The 22,275-nt window shown below is 43.8% G+C and overlaps 1 protein-coding gene across 1 annotated transcript in view; it reads right to left on the bottom strand.

Moving 5' to 3' along the window:
- Positions 1-19,018, bottom strand: part of LOC137371110 (olfactory receptor 52E8-like) — a 29,730-nt gene extending 10,712 nt beyond the window's left edge. The window contains exon 1 of the mRNA XM_068033056.1: positions 19,005-19,018. The gene's annotated coding sequence lies outside the window, so the exon portion shown is untranslated. The remainder of the gene's footprint in view (positions 1-19,004) is intronic.
- Positions 19,019-22,275: the final 3,257 nt, after the last annotated feature.

The following is a 22,275-nucleotide window of genomic DNA, read 5'->3' as shown; positions in this document are numbered from 1 at the left end:
CAATCCAACAACTTTGTGGTCACTTTTACCGATCCTAGCTTTTTATTTCAAATTCTCTCATGGTGGGATCTGACCTCACATTCTTGGGATTATTAGTCCACGTCCCTGAACCACTGGTCCAGTAGCATAACCACTACATTATTGTACCCTAGTAGAATGCGGATTTGTTTATTAAAGGGCATGTCGCTTGACTCGTGCGGTGACTGCGACCAGTTAGAATGATAGCGACAGCCACATTGGGTAGGAAGCCTCAGAATCTTCCCCACTGTAAATATAAGGGCGGCACAGTGGCGCAGTGGTTAGCACCGCAGCCTCACAGCTTCAGGGACCCGGGTTCAATTCTGGGTCCTGCCTGTGCGGAGTTTGCAAAGTCTCCCTGTGACCGCGTGGGTTTTTGCCGGGTGCTCCGGTTTCCTCCCACTGCCAAAGACTTGCAGGTTGATAGGTAAATTGGCTATTGTAAATTGCCCCTAGTGTAGGTAGGTGGTAGGGAAATATGGGATTATTTAGGGTTGGTATAAATGGGTGGTTCTTGGTCGGCACAGACTCGGTGGGCCGAAGGGCCTGTTTCAGTGCTGTATCTCTAAATAAAATAAATAAATAACGTGAAGATTTACTATGCTCATGTTTTTCATAAATCATGAGAGTGTTTTAAAGTATTCCTGAACGATTGTGCTACACAGCAGCTACAGGGCACTGTTACATTTTCTTTCCTATGCCAGTAAGAGGAAATGATTCAGATTCTGTTGATTTATATCCAGATCAGTTTATTTTTTGTTATAATTTCCATACTTAACCAGGTGACACATCTCTACACTGATGATGCTGTGCTAGTCGCTCACATGGAAACTCAGCTACAAAGACTCATGGACTGTCTCTCCTGTACCTGTAGCTTTGTTCTCCTTGACTATAAGCATCAAGAAAACCATGATCATAGGACAAGGTGTTGCACCTCTATCTCTGATCACACTAAACACCCCCCACTGGAAGTGGTTTGCAAATTCTGCTACCTTGGGTTCATGGTGACAGACAATTTGTCCCTTGATGCAGAGCTCAATATATGCATAGTGAAAGCAGCTACCACCTTTGGCTGACTTGGGAAACGCACATGGGATAACACCAAGCTGACCCTTAGGACCAAGCTGATGGTTTATAAGCCCTGTGTTCTCAGGACCTTGCTGTATGGCTGTGAAATATGGGCAACTTACAGCTCCCAGGAAAAGAAGCTCAATAATTTCCATCTTCGCTGTCTGTGGTGTATTGTGGGTATATCCTGGCAGGACACAAATCACAAATGTGGCCATCCTCTCAAAGGCAGAGCTCCCAAGTGTGTTGGCACTAATCAAACAGAGGCAGCTTCTGTGGATTGGGCACGTCTGCAGGATGGAAGACAGTCTCATACCCAAGGGCCTTCTGTATGGTGAGGTAACCGGGGCCAGACGACCAGTGGGGCGCCCAAAGCTCCGCTTCAAGGATGTTTGCAAATGTGACATGAAGGCCCTAAATGGTGACTATTGCACCTGGGAGTCACTAGCTGGCAAAAGGGGGAAATGGCGACACATCCTGTGAACTGGTGTGCACTACCATGATGACCAGTTGCTACAGCAGCTTGGCAACAGGCACCAACATCAAAAACAACAACTCACAGCGTCACTTGGCAGCTTCACGTGAAACACTTGTGGCAGAACCTGCCTGTCAAGGATTGGCCTTCACAGCCATCAGCAAAGTTTCACCAAGAGAAGACACCCCCACCGAAATGGATTGTTTGCTGCGTGTCCATCATCTTTCATAGATGGAAGGATGCCAACTAACTAACCAGGTGACACATGTTAAATAACACATCTCTATGGTCCACTCAGTTTTTGACGGCACTAGAAACCTAAATTCAACTTCAATCAGTGTTAGACTGTGATTCTGCTGTTGTCAGTTCATTCTGGCTACTATTCAATATCTCCTAGACTGCACAAAGGTTGGGCGCTGTCTGCTTTAGGCTTCATGTATGAAACCCAATCATAAATGGCAAAACTCAATCTAATTTTAAAAAATCATTCTGGGGATGTGGGCGTCGCTGACCAGGTCAGCATTTATTGCCCATCCCTAATTGCCCTTGAGAAGGTGATGGTGAGCTGCCTTCTTGAACCACTGCAGTCCTTGGGGTGTAGAAAGACCCACAGTGCTGTTAGGGAGAGAGTTCCAGGATTTTGACCCAGTGACAGTGAAAGAACGGCGATATCGTTTTAAGGTGGGATGGTGTGGAGGAGAACTTGGAGGTAATGGTGTTCCCATAGCACCTGCAGCCCTAAGAATAATAACAACAACAATAATGATCATTTTAAAAATTAACAATAATAGTAAAGGTTTAAAGCTGTGGTTTGATGGATTAATCACAAGTATTTACGTTATTCTGATGCTTGTAATTAAGAATTTCATATTTATGAAAACACAAATTCTTTACTGAAACATTTCATATATTTCAAATATTGTCAGGTCGCAGGGTTTTTTTTAGAGCTTATAGACATGAGTCTATAGTCAGAAAAGAGCTCATCTGATTACTTCTTCGATTTCCCTTCTTAACGACGTGCATGGAAGGAGTTAATAAGTACTTAAAGATATCTAAGAGTAATGGGCGGCACAGTGGTTAGCACCACAGCCTCACAGCTCCAGCGACCCGGGTTCAATTCTGGGTACTGCCTGTGTGGAGTTTGCAAGTTCTCCCTGTGTTTGCGTGGGTTTCCTCCGGGTGCTCCGGTTTCCTCCCACAGCCAAAAGACTTGCAGGTTGATAGGTAAATTGGCCATTATAAATTGCCCCTAGTGTAGATAGGTGGTAGGGAAATATAGGAACAGGTGGGGATGTGGTAGGAATATGGGATTAGTGTAGGATTAGTATAAATGGGTGGTTGATGGTCGGCACAGACTCGGTGGGCCGAAGGGCCTGTTTCAGTGCTGTATCACTAAACTAAACTAATAGCTTGTAACTGATGCATTTCACAATGCTATCTCTCTAGAGGAAACGATGACATCATCCACACTTTCCTTCCTGGTAATCTCTAAACTGCATCTCAGGAGAGAGGGCTAATGAACACATTCACCCTTTATTCATCTCTCGAAGTCACTGCGACCAATTAGCAGACGCTTACAGTCCACGTCATGCTTGTCCCTTGTGATTAAGGCAAGTTGCTAAAGAGCTAATGCGCATTCAGAAATACGTATTTAGTTTGTATCATTGCAGTCTGTTGATTCAAAATGTCCAAATATTGGAATTTCACATTTATGGTTGAGTAAATTGACAAAGACCTTTTTTTTCACTCAGGGATAGCGATGGGATATGTTGATGCATTACTTCTCTTTTGATGTATATTAATAAACCAGACTTGGGTATTCAGTGCATAATCTCAAAGTTTGCAGATGATATGAAACTCAGAACTGTAGGAAACAATGAGAACGATAGTAACAGACTTCAGGAGAACATAGACAGACTGTTGAAATGGACAGACAAATGACATAAAATTTAACGCGGAGAAGTTTGAAGTGATACATTTTTGTAGGAAGAATGAGGGAGGCAATATGGACTAAATGGCACAATTTTAAAGGGGGTGCAGGAAGAGGGAGAGCTAGGGGTGTATGTACACAAATCCTTGAAGGTGGCAGGACAAGATGAGAATGTAAAAAATCTTGAATTCTCATCTTTACTAATACAGCAATAGAGTAGAAAAACAAGGAGTTTATGCTAAACCTTCATAAAACATTGCTTTGGCCTCAACTGGAGTATTGTGTCCAATTCTGGGCACCGCACTTCAGGGAGGATGGAAAGGTCTTGGAAAGGGTGCAGAGGAGATTTACTAGAATCGTACCAGGGCTGAGGGACTTCAGTTATGTGTAGAGACTGGAGAAGCTGGGATGGTTCTCCTTAGAGCAGAGAAGGTTAAGAGGAGATTTGATAGAGGTGTTCAAAATCATGAATATTTTTGATAGAGTAAATACACTGAAATTGATTCCAGTGATAGGCGTGTCAGTAGTCAGAGGACATGGATTTAAGGTGATTGGTGAAAGAACCAGCAATGATATGAGGAAACATTTTTTCAAGGCTGCATTTGCTGACAATGCAACCATTAGGTGGCGCTGTACTAGCACATGCGCAAATGCAGCCTGTTTCACTGAAATATCAGTGTCTGTGATGCTCAGGCAGCTGCCAGGATTAAAGATGGCGCTGCTCAGTTTATCACAGAAAACAACTTCAACCCATGGCAGCAAACAATGAACAGGTTTGAGCCTCGGAGAACATTGCGCTGTTTAAAGTCTATTCAGAAGGACAGAATCTCTGACAGTGCTGCACACCCTCCGTAATTCTGTCAGGTTTCAGTGCCATCCCACACTCCGGCCACTCGCTCCTACATCGCCCCGTCACCTCTCGTGGCCCGCTTTGTTTCTTCAGGCGGAGCGAGTGGCCAAGAGGAGGGAAGTGGCCCGCGGCCTAGAGCTAGCGTCTGGAGGGGTGGGGTGGGGGGGGGGGAGGGAAACCGAGGGGCTGGAGAGCGGGGGAGAGTGGGGTGAGGTGGGGGTGAACGGGGAGCGAGCAGCCTGGAGTGAGTGGCCGAGGAGCGAGAGCGTTTTCCTGCATCTGCGCCAGTTAGTCCTGGCAAGACGTAGGCTGTGCATGCGCAGCATCTCACCGAGCACAGGAGACCGTTTGTGCGCAGCTTGGAGCACCCTGATGACATCAGCAGGCTGCTGCATTGTCAGGAGTCACTTTTTTTTTTAATACAGAGAATTGTTGTGATCTGGAATACGCTGCCTGAAATGACGGTGAAAGCAGATTCAATAGTAACTTTCAGAAGAAAATTGGATATAAACATGAAGGGAAAGATTGTCAGGGCTATGGGGAAAGAGCCGGGTGAGTGGGGCTAATTGGCTTTTTTAGATTTTTTTTTAGATTTTAGAGATACAGCACTGGAACAGGCCCTTCGGCCCACCGAGTCTGTGCCAACCATTAACCACCCATTTATACTAATCCTACACTAATCCCATTATCTACAACATCCTCACCTGTCCCTATATTCCCCTACTACCTACCTATACCAGGGGCATAGCCCAGCTCCTCCACAAGCTTCACTACATCAGTACCTCACCAAGAGATTCGGCATTCAAATGCACGCAGGGCAGGAGGCTGTTGTACTTACTTACTAGCTACCCATTAAACACGCTAGAGAGTTAGAGCTGGTCCGTTCAAGTGTAAGCGAATTTTTAATGATGTGGTGAGTAACAATTACAACCAAACAATCTCTCCAGAAATTTACTTTAAGAAATGTGGAATCTCATTCCTTCAGATTTCAATTATTGTTGGAGATTTGAATTCTTATTTCTTATGTTCTCAAAATAAAAGTAATCAATTTTTAAATCTTTTTTCTTTCCCCACCCCTTAATCCCATTTTCTGTCCCTTCCTTCATTTTGCATTTTGTACATGATTTTACATTGAATTAAATATTCGAGCTTACACTTCCTGGTTTAGACTCTGCATGCCTCAGTAAGGATTCTTCAATCTGATTGGTTGAGGAGACACAATGTTGCTTGCCCTGTTCCCACAGATTCCACATGCCCTAAAGATAGCAGTGCACAGTTTTGCCTGTCTAATAACCACAAATCTCAGCATAAAAGCCCAAAGAAATTCTATGGCTAATTTAAGTGTAATGAGCAGCAACTGCCATTCATTTGCCACTGGTTGAGTTTTCATGTTTGCATTAAAAATTTCTGTTGGGCTAGCTCGATCAGAGAGCTGGCACAGTCACAATGGGCCGAATGGCCTCCTTCAGCACTGTATCATTCTATGATTCTATAAAAGTCTATCTAAACTATTCACTAAATAACAGTAAAGGCACTGAGATAAATAGTTTCAGTTTTAAATCTCTTCTGTTTAAAGTATAACTTTCAGTGAACAGTGGACGTTCCCCATGAGATACTCTGTTAATGATGGTCAGGCTTTTAATGGTTTTTGCAGGGATGTATTCAAATCCCTCATCAGTCAAATAAAAACTAATTAGGTGTGTGATTTTAGTTGTTGCTTCTTTTAATGAGGATGTAACGCATGTCAAGCATTGTTGGTTATAAGCTAATACAGTACCTGACTGTTAATCAGGTCTTGTGGGATTTTATGCTCAATGTAAGGTATCATCGAAGTGTACAATTTACAATATCTTAGTTTGTGATCTATGAGCAGGACTAATGGGAGTCTCTATGTCACTGTGTTTTTCACTTGCTCAATAAAATAGGTCAGAAAGCATATTGGTCAACTCTCTAAAACCAAATGCGACTTCAGAAATACTGTTTTACTTTACATAGGGATCTATCTGTTTCTATATCTATCCGTGTACATATTTGTATATCTAATCTGGGAATTCTGTGACAAGTAATTCACCTCCTGACTCCCCAAAGCCTGTCCACCATCTACAAAGCACATTTCCAGAGTGTGATGGAATGCTTTCCACTCGCCTGGATGAGAGCAGCTCCAACAACACTCAAAAAGGTCAACAGCATCCAGGACAAAGCAGCCCGCTTAATCAGCGCCCCATCTACCAACTTCAACATTCACTCCCATCACCACCGGTGCACCATGGCAGCAGTGTGTACCATCTACAAGATGCACTGCGGCAACAAGCCTCGTTTCAGCATCCAGCACTTGCTTTGTACCCCTGCCATTGATTCCATCCACCTTCCTGGCCTTTGCCCTCGGCTGAACTAGGCTGTTTGCAACCTCAGAGTCTATTTGACCCTGTGCTGAGCTTTCCACCCCAGATCTTTTCCATCACAAAGACTACTTGCTTAGGGCCCAGGCAGCTGAAGGCGTGGCCAACAATGGTGCAGTGATTAAAATCTGGGTTGTGCAAGAGGCCAGAATTGGAGCAATGCAGAGATTTCGGAGGGATGCCGGGCTGGAGGAGGTTACAGAGATAGGGAGTGGAAAGGCCATGGAGGGATTTGAGAACAAGAATGAGCATTTTAAAATTGTGGCATTGCTGGATCGGTCAGCGAGCACCTGGACTGGGAGCCAATGCTGGTCAGCGAGCACAGGAGTGATGGGTGCGAGTTAGGATATGGGCAGCAGAGTTCTGGATTAGCTCAAGCTCATAGAAGGCGGGTGATGGGAGGCCTGCCAGGAGAATGGCGGGTTGTGGGAGGTGGGGGTGTTTACTAAGAAAACCACATTCTGTCGATTGAGAGAAAGTGCCAAAAAAATGCCCTTGCTCCTCTCGGGATCACAAGTGGATTGACGAGCATGTGGTTTTTGTAGAGGCGGGAGAAAGAATTATTCGTCTTGTCTCTTACAGGTGCAGCCGCAGTATCTGAAATACCAGGACATTGTACTGGAGACAAAAGTCTAACAAGAAGCCCAGCCATGCCATTGTCCATAGAAAACTTTGAGATTCCCTTTTGTTAACAACCAGTCTCTTTTCATACTCTCTCTTTGCTGCCACTCAACAGCGCCACCTGTCTACCCTATTGGTAATTATTATTTTAGTTAAAAATTAAATATAAAAAGGAACATGCTTTTCGTTACGAACATAAGAATTAGGAGCAGAAGTCGGCCATTTGCCCCTTCAAGCCCGCCCCGCCATTCAATATGGCCATGGCTGATCTAACTCAACTCCACCTTCCCGCACTATACCTGTATCCCTTAATTACCTTAGTACCCAAAGATCCGTCCATCTCAGTCTGAATATACTCAATGACTGAGCATTTACAACTCTCTGCGGTGGAGAATTACAAAGATTCACAATCCTGACTGAAGAAATTTCTCCTCATCTCAGTCCTAAATGGCCGACCCTTTATTCTGAGACTGTGACCCCGTGTTCTAGATTCCCAAGCCAGTGGGAAACAGCCTCTCTGCATCTACCCTGTCAAAAACATGATAAATCAGGAAATATGAAGTGATTAAAAAGAAGGAACTTGCATTTATATAGTGCCCTTCACAACCTCAGGACGTTCCAAAATGCTTCACAGTCAATGAAGTACTATTGAAATAAAAACTGAAAGTGCTGGAAATACAACAGGTCTGAGGAGAGAGAAACAGAGTTCACATTTCAAGTCAGATATGAACCTTCTTCAGAATAATACTTGAAGTACTATTGAAGTCTATTCACTGATGTAATGTAGGAAACGCAGCAGCCAATTTGTGCACAGCAAGCTCCCACAAAGAACAATGACATAATGACCAGATAATCCGTCTTTAGTGATCACAGAATCGTTACAGTGCAGAAGGAGGCCATTCGGCCCATCGTGTCCACATTGCCTCTCTGAAACAGCAATCCCACAGTTCTATTCCCCCTGCCTTCTCCCCATAACCCTGCACATTATTCCTTTTCATATAACTGTCTAATTCCCTTTTGACTTCAATTGAACCTGCCTCCATCACACTCTCGGGCAGCGCATTTCAGACCTTAACCACTCGCTGTGTGAAAAAGTTTTTCCTTATGTCACTTTTGCTTCTATTACCAAATACTTTAAATCTGTGCCTCTCGTTCTCGATCCTTTCATGAGTGGGAACAGTTTCTCTCTATCTACTCTGTCCAGACCCCTCATGATTTTGAATACCTCTATCAAATCACCTCTCAGCTTTCTCTTCTCCAAGGAAAAAAATCCTAACTTCTCCAATCTATCTTCATACCTGAAATTCCTCAACCCTGGAACTGTTCCCGTGAATCTTTTCTGTATTCTCTCCAATGCCCTCACATCTTTCCTCAAGTGCGGCGCCCAGAATTGGACGCAACACTCCAGATGTGGCCGAACTAGTGTCTTATACAAGTTTAACATAACTTCCTTGCTCTTGTACTCTATGCCCCTATTAATAAAGCCCAGGATACTGTATGCTTTATTAACCGCGCTCTCAACCTGTCCTGTCACTTTCAATGACTAATGCACATGTACACCTAGGTCCCTCTGCTCCTGCACCCTCTTTAGAATTGTACCCTTTATTCTATATTGTCTCTCCATGTTCTTCCTACCAAAATGAATGACTTTAAATTTCTCTGCATGTTTGATGAGGGATAAATATTTGCCAGGACACCGGGAAGAAGGCCCCTGCTCCTCTTCAAAATAATGTGATGGGATCTTTTGCCCACCTGAGAGGGAAGATGGCACTTTGGTTTAATGTCTCATCCAAAAGGTGGCATCTCCAATAGCACAGCACTCCTGAAGTGCTATAGTGGGAGTGCCAGCCTGGATTTTGTGTTTCTAGAGTGGGACTTGAAGCTATAACATACTGATGCATAGGTGAGAGTGTTAGTGTCTCAGCCATGGTTGACATTAGATAATGCCTTCTGTTGAAATTGGATATGTAGATCATCAGACATGTCACAACCTTACATGGTTCCTTCCACCTTGCAAAGGCAGGTGGCCCTCATACAGCTGATGAAGATGTTGAGGTGGCTCTAATACTTGGTAACAGACCCTTTTTATCTCAGTGCAATGGTCTTAGGAACCAATTTCAAAGTAAAGGCCCCAGAAAATCCATGTTTTTCTTCAGTTTCTAGCAATTGTTCCTTCACATAATGCATAACGCTTCCATTTCTTACGAGAATGAATTTGTCTTTATGTGCATTGGGAATCGGTCTGTTCAGTCACAGGAAGATCCACTTGAATTAAGAGGTTATTAGGAGATCTGATGTTCCGCTGTGGCTCCTTTCAGAATCAATGGAAAGACCTGTTGCTGGGGCTCTGGCAGTTCGATGAGTTTAACCAGAGTGGAGCTGAGTCACACTGACGATGGAGGTCCAATTTCCAATTCCTGGACCATCCTGAGATGGCCAATCCAGCCAGGCGGGTGGGAGGGTGCAGTAAACAGGCCTCAATGCCAACCCTTCACTTGACCAATAGGAAATCCGCCAGATTAGGGCAGCACAGTGGCGCAGTGGTTAGCACCGCAGCCTCACAGCTCCAGGGACCCGGGTTCGATTCTGGGTACTGCCTGTGTGGAGTTTGCAAGTTCTCCCTGTGTCTGCGTGGGTTTTCTCCGGGTGCTCCGGTTTCCTCCCACAAGCCAAAAGACTTGCAGGTTGGTAGGTAAATTGACCATTATAAATTGCCCCTAGTATAGGTAGGTGGTAGGGAAATATAGGGACAGGTGGGGATGTTTGGTAGGAATATGGGATTAGTGTAGGATTAGTATAAATGGGTGGTTGATGGTCGGCACAGACTCGGTGGGCCGAAGGGCCTGTTTCAGTGCTGTATCTCTAATCTAAATCTAATCTAATCTAAAGACCCACGGCAGAAACCCGCGATCCTGAGTAGATGTCATCCTTGAATCGAGGAATAGCCGCCGCCGATGGCGGTAGAGGTAGGTCTGGAACCTGCCACTTGGCAGTAAGACTGGCTTTGCCGATTGGCCACCCATTATGGGTCCATTACAGGCAGAGTCAGGAGAATGTGTAATGGGGAATAGAGAAATGGCAGAGAAGCTAAATGATTACTTTGTGTCTGTCTTCACTGAGGAAGATACAAGAAATCTCCCAGAATTAGAGATCCAAGGGATTAGGGGGAATGAGGAATTGAAGGAAATTAGTATTAGTAAGAAATTAATGGGACTGAAGGTTGATAAGTGCCCAGGACCTGATATTCTACATCCCAGAGTGTTGAAAGAGGTAGCTATGGAGATAGTGGATGCATTGGTGATTGTCTTCCAAAATTCTAGAGATTCTGGAGCGGTTCCTGTAGATTGGAAGGTCGCAAATGTCACCCCACTATTTAAGAAGGGAAGGAGAGAGATAACAGAGAGTTACAGACCTGTTAGCCTTACATCAGTAGTTGGGAAAATGTCACAATCTATTCTAAAGGATGTGATAAATGGACACATGGATAATAATAATAAGAAATGCTGGAACCACTCAGCAGGTCTGGCAGCATCTGTGGAAAGAGAAGCAGAGTTAACGTTTCGGGTCAGTGACCCTTCTTCGGAACTGACAAATATTAAAAATGTCACAGGTTATAAGCAAGTGAGGTGGGGGTGCGGCAAGAGATAACAAAGGAGAAGGTGTAGATTGGACAAGGCCACATAGCTGACCAAAAGGTCATGGAGCAAAGGCAAACAATATGTTAATGGTGTGTTGAAAGACAATACATTAATACAGAAGAGGTGTTAACGGACTGAATATTGGACAGCAGCAAGTGCAAACATGAGAAAAAAACAGTGGGTAAGCAAACTGAACAAACTAAGATGAAATGAAATAAATGCAAAAAAAAGGTTGTAAAAAATGTAAAAAAGAAAAAAAGAAAAAACAACTAAAAATGAAAGTAAAATGGGGGGCTGTCATGCTCTGAAATTATTGAACTCAATGTTCAGTCCGGCAGGCTGTAGTGTGCCTAATCGGTAGATGAGATGCTGTTCCTCAAGCTTGCGTTCACTGGAACACTGCAGCAATCCCAGGACAGAGGTGTGAGCATGAGAGCAGGGGGGATCATCCTCCGCCATTTCCGCCACCTCCAGCGTGATGCCACTACCAAACGCATCTTCCCCTCCCTTCCCCTGTCAGCATTCCGAAGGGATCATTCCCTCCACGACACCCTGGTCCACTCCTCCATTACCCCCACCACCTTGTCCCCGTCCCATGGCACCTTCCCCTGCAATCGCAGGAGGTGTAATACCTGCCCATTTACCTCCTCTCTCCTCACTATCCCAGGCCCCAAACACTCCTTTCAGGTGAAGCAGCGATTTACTTGTACTTCTTTCAATGTAGTATACTGTATTCGCTGCTCACAACGTGATCTCCTCTACATTGGGGAAACCAAGCGCAGACTGGGTGTCCGCTTTGCGGAACACCTCCACTCGGTCCGCAAGCAGGACCCTGAGCTTCCGGTTGCTTGCCATTTCAACACTCTCCCCTGTTCTCATGCTCACATCTCTGTCCTGAGATTGCTGCAGTGTTCCAGTGAACGCAAGCTTGAGGAACAGCATCACATCTACCGATTAGGCACACTACAGCCTGCCGGACTGAACATTGAGTTCAATAATTTCAGAGCATGACAGCCCCCCATTTTACTTTCATTTTTAGTTGTTTTTTCTTTTTTTCTTTTTTACATTTTTTACAACCTTTTTTTTGCATTTATTTCATTTCATCTTAGTTTGTTCAGTTTGCTTATCCACTGTTTTTTTTCATGTTTGCACTTGCTGCTGTCCAATATTCAGTCCGTTGACACCTCTTCTGTATTAATGTATTGTCTTTCAACACACCATTAACATATTGTTTGCCTTTGCTCCATGACATTTTGGTCAACTATGTGGCCTTGTCCAATCTACACCTTCTCCTTTGTTATCTCTTGCCCCACCCCCACCTCACTTGCTTATAACCTGTGACATTTTAAATATTTGTCAGTTCCGAAGAAGGGTCACTGACCCGAAACGTTAACTCTGCTTCTCTTTCCACAGATGCTGCCAGACCTGCTGAGTCGTTCCAGCATTTCTTGTTTTTATTTCAGATTTCCAGCATCCGCAGTATTTTGCTTTTATTTACTTGGATAATAATGATCTGATTGGGCATAGTCAACATGGATTTATGAATGGAAAATCATGTTTGACAAACTTGTTGGAGTTTTTTGAAGATGTTACTAACAGAATTGATAAAGGGGAGTTGGTGGACATGGTATACTTGGATTTTCAGAAGGCTTTTGATAATGTCCCCCACAGGAGATTGGTTAGCAATATTAAAGCACATGGGATAGAAGGTAATATACTGGCATGGATTAAGGATTGGCTAACAGGCAGAAAGCAGAGAGTAGGAATAAACGGGTCAGTCTCGCGTTGGCAGGCTGTGACTAGTGGGATACCGCAGAGATCAGTGCTTGGGCCCCAGCTGTTCACAATATATATCAATGCTTTGGATGTGGGACCCAAATGTAATATTTCCAAGTTCGCGGATGACACAAAACAAATGAGAATTTGTGTTGTGAGGAAGATGCAAAGCGGCTTCAAGGGGATTTGGACAGACTTAGTGAGTGGGCAAGAACATGGCAGATGGAATATAATGTGGAAAAATGTGAGGTTATCCACTTTGGTAGGAGGAATAGATGTGCAGAGTATTTCTTAAATGGTAAGAGATTAGAAAGTGTAGATGTACAAAGGGACCTGGGTGTCCTCGTCAATAAGTCACTGAAAGTTAACATGCAGGAGCAGCAAGCAATTAAGAAGGCTAATGGTATGTTCGCCTTTATCGCAAGAGGATTTGAGTACAGGAGGAGTGAAGTCTTGTTTCAATTGTATAGAACCTTGGTTAAACTGCACTTGGAGTACTGTATGCAGTTTTGGTCCCCTTTCCTTAGGAAGGATATTATTGCCTTAGAGGGAGTGCAATGAAGGTTCACCAGACTTGTTCCTGGGATGGCGGGACTGTCCTATGAAGAGAGATTGGGGAAACTGGGCCTGTATTCTCTAGAGTTTCGAAGAATGAGATGGGATCTCATCGAAACCTACAAAATACTTAAAGGGATAGACAGGGTAGATGCAGCTAAAATGTTTCCCCTGGTTGGGGAGTCTAGAACCAGGGGACACAATTTCAAAATAAGAGGGAAGCCACTTGGGACAGAGATGAAGAGAAACTTCTTTACTCAGAGGGTTGTGAATCTTTGGAATTCTCTACCCCAGAGGGCTGTGGAAGCTCAGTCATTGAGTATGTTTAAAGCAGAGATGGACAGATTTATAAATACAAATGACATAGGGGATATGAGGATAGTGTGGGGAAAAAGGCATTGAAGTGGATGATCAGCCATGATCATATTTAATGGCAGGCCAGGCTCGATGGGCTGAATAGACTATTCTTGCTCCGATGTCCCTATGTTCCTTTCGGCACTGTTTGGCTTTCATTTCCAAGTTCTAAATGGTGAGAAGCTAGGAACTGTGGACGAGCCAAGACATTTATTGGTCCAAGATAGAAATCACCTAAAGCTTGTGAAAAGATACAAAAAGCTTTAAAAAGCTAGTTATTCTCAAGGGGGCTGGAATACAAAGGAGTGGCTGTTATGTTAGAGGCTGTACAGCGTTCTGGTTAGATCCTACCTGGTGTAACTGCAATGAATTCTGGGCACTGAACTTTGTAGTGGTTTTTGTTCAGGTTCATCTCAAGCAGCTCTGTAACAGCTCTGTGCTTTATGGGCTGTTCCCAGGGACACACACTGAGATAAACATCAAATGCTGCTGGAGGACCATCAACGCGATGAAAGACGCTCTTTGGTCTGCCCGAAACCTGCTGGTGTTCCAGTGCAAAGAGCTGTCCACGACCAAGTGTTGCAGACTGGCACATTCCAAGGTCCAGGACTACGTGCTGAGGGACGCACTAAAGCTTGGGGCAGACGCCGCAAAGGCTCAATAGGGAAAGACCACTGTGTAAGGTCCTCCCACCATAGTATACCAGGGGCCTGGAACCGATGTAAATAAAACCCTTGGACTGTATGCATCAAAATATGTTTTTTTCTGTGTAATGCAAATGTTCATTGCCTGTAAAATGGAATGGCAAGGGTTGTGAGGAAACTCACGTTCTGTATCGAAGGAAACTGATTGCTTTTGCACTTTCTGGAATATCAAATTGGAACTGTTTTGTAACGTGTTATTTTTACAGATTTTTATGAATAAAGTATATTTTTGGAAAAGAAGATTCTGGGCACTGAAACTCAGGAACAATATATTTGCCTTGGAGGGAGTGCAGCACAAAGTCACCAGAATGATACCGAAACTAAAAGGGTTAAATTATGATGCCAGCTTGCATAGACCCTGCTTGTATTTACTTGAGTACAATTAAGGGGTGATCTAATTGAGGTCTTTGAGATGATTAAAGGAGTTGTGATGACCGAGATGGGAGGAATGCATTGTCTGTCTCTAGTTCCACGACTCCACTGGTCACAACATATATTTAAATGTTTTACCCAGTTGACCATACGCCCACTTATATATTTATCTATATTAGTTTCAGAATTAAACTCCACCAACCAGGTTTCTTTAATAAACAACAAAATTATTGATTTGTTGTAAAGCAAGACTTATTCAATAAAGATGCAAAGCTTATTAACACACAGTTTGAAATATGAATGTATAAATATCTACCCTTCTAAAATAACCTGACACACATACACACACACCAATTAAAGAAAAAAATAAAGAAAGTGATAAAACTGGCTCTGCAGATATCAACTTTCAAAATATACTTTGGCCAAGTTATGTCAATCTTTTGAAGAAAAGGGATAAGATAGGGAATGTTCCAAATGGCCTTTGGTCTGGCATCCAGGTGGACATAGACGGCTGACACTGGGATCTTTCTGGAGCAGTTCTGTTCAGGAGACATCGAAGAGTAGTCTTGCAGGCTTTTCGGGACAATTACTGCATCAGTGGTTTCAGCTATCACCCTGGATTCTCAGAAGATTTTCCAAAAGAGGTGGAAAAGGATTCGTTGGGTGGCTTTTCTCTTAGCAGGTTATACACCAACCGAATCTTCAAACAGTTGAAGCCAAATCGGAGAGCCCAAACTCCTGACAACCATAACCCTAGACATGTAACTTTTCTGTAAACAACTCCAATAGCCAGCAAGGCTCTTTATGTTTATTTGGCACTTCATTGTCTCTTACAGTAAGTATTTAAAAAAAAAGTCCAAAGTGTCCTTCCAGCAACCCTTTTTTAAAAAAAATACAAATCCAGGTATCTCCTCAGTCTTTCAAATGAACCAATTCTGACAATCTTTTAAACACAAGTCCTCAAAAATATGAATAATATAAGCACCTTCATGACAGAGTTGACAGGGTAGAAAGAGAGTAACAAAGTGACACGTTATCCATATCCAAATTTGCGTTCTACTTTATATGAAATGACTTTCCTTTTCATTGGTACTTAAAGGGTTAAATAGGAATTCACTCAAGACAAACATATTTATCATTGAATAACAAAGCCACAGCTTTAGACATCACAAAAGGATGAACAATTCCCCATGTTGCAGAACTTAGTGACCACCAATTAGTAAATTAGGTGTGAAGCATTAATCATTCCACTGGGCATGGTTTAATTAGTGGCTCCTCTATGTTTGTACCTCCATGGACATTAATAGTCAAAAATAAATTAACTACAGTCCTGCTCTTCAGAATGCTTTAGTCCCAGGTGAGTTTACAAAAGTAAGTAAGCTGCTTACATATTGCATTCCCCATGTTATTATCATTACTAATTTTTGCATTGTAATAATTTTATTGCACCTGTGTAACTTTACATGAAAGAAGTCGATTAATGTATTGTTCAGCTGTTAAATAATATAAGGGGACCATGAATAGTTTCATTTTGCTTTCAATACATATTAATCATTTGAGATTTTAACAATTTATTATCATTAGGTAAAGTTGGAGATCTTTAAAGAAAAGCATTGTTTCTTGATATAGTCAAAATCTCAGCCCGCAATGAGTCCGAGCAATCATCTCATACTGAAATTTGAATTCTGCCTTGTTCATAGTGCAGCCTCCCTCCTGAATATAATGATGAGGGCAAGACAGGCAACAGAGCTAATCAGGAAATTATATGCCCAAGAAAGACATGCCAAAGACTTGCGGGTTGATAGGTAAATTGGCCATTGTAAATTGCCCCTAGTGTAGGTAGGTGGTAGGAGAATTGAGGGAAGGTGGGGATGTGAGAGGGATATGGGATTAATGTAGGATTAGTACAAATGGATGGTTGATGGTCGGCACAGACTCGGTGGGCCGAAGGGCCTGTTTCAGTGCTGCATCTCTCTATGACTCTATGACTCTATGAAAGTAAACCTAGAAACTGATTCCAAATCAGAAATATAAAATTCCATCAAATTTACAGCACAGGAACAGGCCATTCGTCCCAACTAGTTTATGCAGGTGTTTATGTTCCACACGGGCCTCCTCCCACCCCTCTTCATCTCACCCCATCACCATATTCTTCTATTTCTTTCTCCCTCATGTATTTATCCAGCTTCCCCTTAAATATATCTATACTATTCACCTCAACCACTCCTGTGGTAGCGAGTTCCACATTCACACCACTCTGTCTTAAAGGCAACATTAGAAGTTAGGCTGTCAGACCAAACTTCATTCAATTGCTATCTGTAGATTGATGACCTTTTCAGCTCATAGAGTTTGGAACAGAACATCTTCAGGGCACTACTACTGAAACCATCAAGTACTATTCCACAGTATGTGGCTTTTATATAAAACATCTGGCCATGCTTACATGAACGCAGTATTTGTTGTCCATCCCTAGTTGCCCTGGGGGTAGTTAAAATTCACCCTCGTAGTGTAGGACTGGAGTCAAATGTAGGCCAGACTGATTAGGCATGGCAGACACCCTTCCCTGAAAGACATAAGCAACCTGGTTCGGAAGATGGTGCAGTGGTAATGTCATTGAACTAGTTATCTAAAGGCCCAGGCTAATGCTCTGGGTTCATGGGTTCAAATCCAACCGTGGGAGCTGGTGGAATTTAAATTCAATTACTTAATTAAAAGCCTGGAATTGTAAGTTAGAAAACTATCATTGATTGTTGTAGAAACCCATCTGGTTCACCAATGTCCTCTTGGGAAGGAAATCTGCCGTCTCTTACCTGGTCTGGCCTACATGTGACTCCAGAACGACAGCAACGTGGTTGACTCTTAACTGCCCTTTGAAATGGTCTAGCAAGCCACTCAGAGGTCAAGGATAATTAGGGATGGGCAACAAATGCTGGCCTTGCCAGTGACACCCACATCCCATGAATGAATAAAAAAAAGTTGGATTTATTACAACAATCCTAGAATTCTTCTCTAGTCACAAACAACCAGATTTGCGGAATTCAAATCGGGGGAGGATAGCATAGTGTTTATGTTACTGGATAAAGAATTCAGAAGACTGGACTGAGATAAAAACAGAAAGTGCTGGAAATACTCAGCAGGTCAGGCAGCTTCTGTGGAGTAAGAAGCAGGGTTAATGTTTCAGGTCTGAGAGCTAGGGGACTTATTTTTTTGTATTCTTTCATGGGATGTGGGCTTCGCTGGCTAGGCCAGCATTTATTGCCCATACATAATTGCCCTTGAGTAGGTGGTGGTGAGCTGCCTTCTTGAACCGCTGCAGTCCATGTGGGGTAGGTACACCCACAGTGCTGTCAGGAAGGGAGTTCCAGGGTTTTGACCCAGCGACAGTGAAGGAACGGCGATATAGTTCCAAGTCAGAATGGTGTGTGATCTGGAAGGGAACTTGCAGGTGGTGGTGTTCCCATGCATTTGCTGCCCTTGTCCTTCAAGGGGGTAGAGGTCACGGGTTTGGAAGGTGCTGTCTGAGGAGCCTTGGTGCGTTGCTGCAGTGCATCTTGTAGATGGTACACACTGCTGCCCCTGTGCGTCGGTGGTGGAGGGAGTGAATGTTTGTAGATGGAGTGCCAATCAAGCGGGCTGTTTTGTCCTGGATGGTGTCAAACTTCTTGAGTGTTGTTGGAGCTGCACCCATCCAGGCAAGTGGAGAGTATTCCATCACACTCCTGACTTGTGCCTTGTAGATGGTGGACAATTTCTGGGGAGTCAGGAGGTGAGTTACTCGTCGCAGGATTCCTAGCCTCTGACCTGCTCTTGTAGCCACAGTATTTATATGGCTACTCCAGTTCAGTTTCTGGTCAGTGGTAGCCCCAAGGATGTTGATAGTGGGGGATTCAGCGATGGTAATGCCATTGAATGACAAGGGGAAATGGTCAGATTCTCTCTTGTTGCAGATGGTCATTGCCTGGCACTTGTGTGGCACAAATGTTACTTGCTACTTATCAGCCCAAGCCTGGATATTGTCCAGGTCTTGCTGCATTTCTACACAAACTGCTTCAGTATCTGAGGAGTCACGAATGGTGCTGAACATTGTGCAATCATCAGCGATTGAATTAAATTAAATAATTCAATTAAATAATTCTGGAATAAAAAGCTAGTATCAGTAATGGTGACCATGAAATTACTGGATTGTTGTAAAAACCCATCTGGTTCACTAATGTCCTTTAGGGAAGGAAATCTGCTGTCCTTACCTGGTCTGGCCGACATGTAACTCCAGATCCACAGCAATGTGGTTGACTCTGAAACAGCCAAGCAAACCATTCAGTTGTATTCAAGAAGGCAGCTCACCACAACCTTCACAAGGGCAATTAGGGATGGGCAATAGATGTTGTCCATGCCAGTGATACCCACATCCCATGAATGAATTTTTAAAAAATGATTAACCTACACTGCCTGGGCAAGCTTCGTTAACGTTTATCAGAATTATGAGCCAGTCAAGATGGGAACTGCTGATTAAATAATGTTTGCAATGGAAAATCTAATACTGTGTCAAAATACAATATAGCATTGCTACATTAATAATTTAATGCATGAAGATTCTAATTATCAAAGCATCTTACAGCACAGGAGTAGGCCATTCAGCCCATCATGCCTGTGATGGTTCTTTGAAAGAGCTATTTAATTAGTCTCACTTTCCCTGCTCTTTTCCTGCAAAATTTTCCTTTCAATTATTTATCCAATTCCCTTTTGAAAGTTCCTATTGAATCTGCTTCTACCGCCCTTTCAGGCAGCGCATTTCAGATCACAATAACTCACTATGTTAAAAAAAAAATTCTCTTAATCTCCCCTCTGGTTCTTTTGCCAATAATCTTAAATCTGTGCCCTCTGGTTACTGACCTTCCTGCCACGGGAAACAGTTTCTCCTCCTTTACTCGATCAATACCATTCATGATTTTGAGCACCTTAATTAAATGTCTCCATAATCTTCTCTGCTCTAATGGAGAACAATCCCAGCTTCTCTAGTCTCTCCACATTACTGAAATCCATGGTATCATTTCAGTAAATCTCCTCTGCACCTTCTCTAAGGCTTTGACATCCTTCCTATAGCGTAGTGCCCAGAATTGCATACAGTTCTTCAGCTGAGGCCTAACTGGTGCTTTATAAAGGTTGAGCATAACTTCCTTGCTTTTGTCCTCTCTGCCTCTATTTATAAAGCCAAGGATTATCGATACGTGGTCTGGTGTGCACCGAAACTAAGACTGCCTATTTCACCTCCATAACATTGCCCAACTCCATCCGGCCTCAGTTCATCCACTACTGAAATGCTCATACATGCCTTTGGTACCTCTAGATTTGATGATTCTAATCCACTCCTGCCTGGTCTCCCACGGTCTATTCCCCATAAACTTGAGGTCATCCAGAACTCTGCTGCTTGTATCCTAACTTGCACCAAGTCGCATTCCCCTATCACCCCTGTACTCGCTGACCTACATTGACTCCCTGTCAAGCAACACCTTCTTTTTAAAATTCACATCCCTGTTTTCAAATCCCTCCATGGCCTCACCCCTCCCTATCTCTGTAATTTCATCCAGCCCCACAAACCTCTGAAATATCTACACTGCTCTAGTACTGGTCTCTTCTGCATCCCTGATTTTGATCACTCCACCATTGGCGGCCATGCCTTCAGCTGCCTGGGCCCTAAACTCTGGAATTCCCTCCCTAAACTTCTTCATCTGTCTACCTTTCCTTCTTTAAGACGCTCTTTAGAACCTACTTTTTTGACCAATTTTTGACCATTTCCCCTAACATCTCCTTATATGGCTCGGGGTCATGTTTTATAATACTCCTGTGAATCATCTTGGGATATTTAATATGTTAAAGATTCTGTACAAATACAATTTTTTGTTGCTGTTGTGTTTTTGCAGTTGACAGATGATCAATTCAGTCCTAATTTTCACAATACCCTGACAATGGCTTAGCCAACTGGGTCAAACACACATGGCAGCTGTTCTTATTCTGCTGAAAGCTGCTTCTTGGTGACGTAGGCCAGAATTTTATGTTGGGTGGGAGGCCCCGCCCGCTGGCTAAAAAGTGTGGGGGTGGGGGGGCAAGCCCGCCTCCGCCAGGCTTGGGAGCCACACCGGAATTTTACACTCCCCAGGCCCTTAATTGGCCTTGGGTGGGACTTCTACCTCTCAGAGGCAGGAAGTCCTGCCTAATAGAGCTGCCAGCCAATCAACGGGCCAGCAGCTCTCAGTCTCAGCAATGCCACTGGGAGCAGTGACCACTGCTGGAACTGCAACCCAACCACAGCAGCAAGAATGACGATGGCTTTGGAAGGTAAGTTTTTGGGGCCTCACCGGGGACAACTGCCTATGCTCTGGTGAGGCAAGGAGGGGTCGGTTGGTGGGGGGGAGCTTTCTTTCAGTGGGGACGGTTGGGGCTTCGGGAGTGACCCTCCAACGGGCACAGGGTGCCCAATCAGGAGGCCGCCAGGTTTTACCTGGCTGCGTTCTGGGGCCTTGAGCCTGAGTAAAATACCAGCAGCGGCTGGAGGAGACCCTTAAGTGGAAGTTAATTGGCCACTTAAAGGCCTTGATTGGCCTGGGGCGGGCGGGCCATCCCTCGTAAAATTGCAGCGGGGGCAGGAAGGTGACAGGAACGGCACTCCCCACCTCCCAATCAATTTACACTCCGCTCCCGCCACCAGCCCGCTCCTGGGGGGTGGTCGGGGGGGGGAGTCTGTAAAATTCCGGCTATAATTCAGAGATGCAAGGTCTCCTTTCTCATCTAAGTTGATGATAATAAGTTTTGACTCTTTTGCTACCATAGAATCATGGAATTTTCTAGCACAGAAGGGGGCCATTCTGCCCATCGAGTCTATGCCGGCTGTCCACGGAGCACTCCAGTCAATCCCACTGCCCCGCTCGATCCCTGCGGCCTTGCAAGTTTATTTCCTTCAAGTGCCCATCCAATTTTCCTTTGAAAGCTGCTTCTTTCTGACAATAATTCAGAGGTGCAAGGATCATCTTAGGTTGATGATACTAAGTTTTGCCTCTTTACCACCGCAGGATCATGAAATATTCTGGCATAGAAAGAGGTCATTTCCATCACACCTCTGCCAGCTCTCTGAAAATGCTAACAACAGTCACATGTCTTGACCTTTCCCTGTACCCTTTCATTTCTCTCTCTTTTCCAAATAACTATACCTTTCCCTCTTAACACTTGTTATGGAGGATGCTTCTAGTAGGGTATTTCATGTCCGAATTATGTTTTTCGCAATGGTTTTAAATTTATGCCCATTAGTTCCTGACTCAATGTCTAATGCCAATAACTTTGCCACGTTAGCAAAGGCCAACATGCTGGGCTTGGCTCAACTGATAGCTCGTTCACTTGCAAGTTCAAGTCCCACTCTAGAAACTTAAACACAAGATCTAGACTGAAACCCCAGTGCAACATTGTCAGAAAAAACATTTTCTATTCAAGAGATCTTCCCAGTGTCTGACTGTATCAGGAATCACT

Source organism: Heterodontus francisci, chromosome 6 (genome assembly GCF_036365525.1).
Source record: "Heterodontus francisci isolate sHetFra1 chromosome 6, sHetFra1.hap1, whole genome shotgun sequence".
Taxonomy (NCBI): Eukaryota; Metazoa; Chordata; class Chondrichthyes; order Heterodontiformes; family Heterodontidae; genus Heterodontus; species Heterodontus francisci.
Note: the sequence above shows the minus strand (reverse complement) of the source record. Positions and strands in the feature narration are given on the sequence as shown.